Source organism: Accipiter gentilis, chromosome 4, assembly GCF_929443795.1.
Source record: "Accipiter gentilis chromosome 4, bAccGen1.1, whole genome shotgun sequence".
Lineage (NCBI taxonomy): Eukaryota > Metazoa > Chordata > Aves > Accipitriformes > Accipitridae > Astur > Astur gentilis.
The window spans coordinates 28,060,962-28,063,374 of NC_064883.1; positions in this window are offsets into that span (position 1 = coordinate 28,060,962).

The following is a 2,413-nucleotide window of genomic DNA, read 5'->3' on the forward strand; positions in this document are numbered from 1 at the left end:
ACAATATGTCTAGCTGGAGTTTCCTTAGGCCCCCAGAGAAGGAAAAAAGGGCCTCCATCACACTTCTCCTTGGCAATAGCCCAAATAGCCTCCTACTCTGGGCTTGGTCTGTAAGAAGGGCATTTTCCAAAACTGGATCACATGTAACTTTCTATGACCTTGTTGCCTTCACTTTACTTTTATGAATGAATCTCTATTAAAAGCAGGGGGTAAATGTTTTCCCTTTGTCCCTCTTTCAGTTTACAAATTTGTCTTCTCCTATAGCCAGCTGTTAAAAGATTGGTTCTGCCCCTGCTTTCACCTTTCCTGTTTTATCAGCTGAGACGTCAAACTGAGGGCCTGACCACTTCGTGTTAAAGATCCATGGCTCTTTTTGTAAGGCAGTGGCCTGGCCAACTCTAGACTCTAAATGCAGCCTTGTCTTACAGTTTGAGTTAGCCTCTCACACCCTAAATTGCAAGCCGTCATTGCCTTGAGCAATGAACAGCTTCTCTGTCCTAATTCAGGGATGACAGCAGTTAAGCAATAGGTGAAAGAAACTGCGTATTTCTGACATACGGGCACTGCTGAGAGGCTTAATTTGTTTAGCTCTTGCAAATTGTTTGACATGTACAGATGAAAAGAGCTGTAGAAATGCTTATGATGGCTTATTATTTTGGTCCTGTTGCTATTCTTATTGCTATTACCCCTGTGCCAATTTATCTTTTTTTCTGCAAGATTTCACCTTCTTGCTCTACACCTGCCTCAAGAATAGGCAGAAATTTCCAATAAAAAAAACATTGCCTAAAATGGATATAGCAGATGAATTGCTCCAAGGAGACACAGTACAACTCCTCCACTCTGCCCACGCTAAGTCCATTAAGCACCTCTCCACAGATAACTACAGCTGATCAGAGGTGTTCAGCTGCGCTTGTGATGACTTCCCAGCCTGTGGCAGCCACAGCAGTGGCTGCAGGGACCTATCTGCTATCAGAACCGTTCTTCTGGCTGGAGAAGGACAAACAAGACTATTGGTTGGGACCAAGGTGGGGAGCAGCTTGTGGGTGTGGGGGAGATGTGATGCAGACAGGATGATGAGGTTGGGCTGCTCCGCAGCAGTAAGACCTCACAGGGTGAAGTGTAGTATAGGGAGTAGGTGGGAATATGAGTTGGAGAGTGTAGCATGAAGCAGGTGACATTCTGTCTGAGAAGGGCAACAGAGTACAGTTTTGGGATCCTGCTCTGTGGAGGTATAGCATATGGTTGGGTGGTATTGGAGAAGGATGGACAATGACTACTCCGAGTCGCCTCAAAATACATTAAAAAAAAAAATCGACTTTAATATTCCAGAATATTTTGGCAATTTTCCCTTAAAACACAGAGCGGCTCAAATGGCTGCTCTGCAGTGACCTCTAGGGTACGTTTGCTTTCAACTTGCTGCAACCTTAGATCACCTAGAAAAACAGCTTCTCCCAAATAGATGATATGGACTTTTCTCTTCTAAGACTGGCTTCTGCCATTGCCAGTCTCAAAGTCTTTCTCCACATAATGCCCTTGGTAGGGCATGTATGGAGAAGAGAGGCTTGTTACCTCCAGTTTGCCAGTGCATCAAAGGAAGTCGCAGATGCTCCACATGGATCTGATCCAATACTCTTTGAAGTCAATGAAAACCCTTCCCTTGACCTTTCATTCAGTTCCGCTCTCTCAGTAGCTCCTTATGCAAATCGTAGTCTGTTTTGTGTGTCTCTCGAACAAAACCAACATGTTTCCTCCAAGCATATCCCTTTGTGGAACCTGATAGCAAACCATTCAAAATTCTTGGTGTTCTCTTTTTCTGATGAAGTGTGACTTGAAAGCAGATTAGCACTATCCAAAGGGGGGTAGGAAGCAAGCCCTGACCCTACAAACCTGTGGAAGTACCAATTACTGACAACAATTATCACTCTGACTGCAGTAGAACTGCTCACCTGGGTAACAGCCAGGAGGAACAGGCCTCAGATAGGGACCTGCTGAAAATCAGACACAATGCAAATGAATGCAGGCCACTTGACAGCAGAAGGCTGTCAGGAAGCCAAAGTGGAAAGAGCTAGCCAAGCCTGAAATGAAATCACCCACATTTACTAAAATAAATAAATAAAATCATGGATGGAAGTATAGAGTACAGAAGTCCTAGAAAGCTCAGGACAAGACTGCTCAAAAATGAGACCAAAACTCAGAGTAGAGGCTAAAACTGAAAAATGGGCAGCCCTATTTGTGATGACTGGGATGCAATCCTAATGCATCTTGCCTTTTAAGATAGTCCTTATGTATTCATGTGCCAACAGCCCCTTCTTTTAACAATTAAAAATCTGGGATACAGATTAAAGCGATAGCAGGTGGCAATCTAATTGCTATCAATCTTACATCTGAACCTCTCATTTGTCATATAAACGCA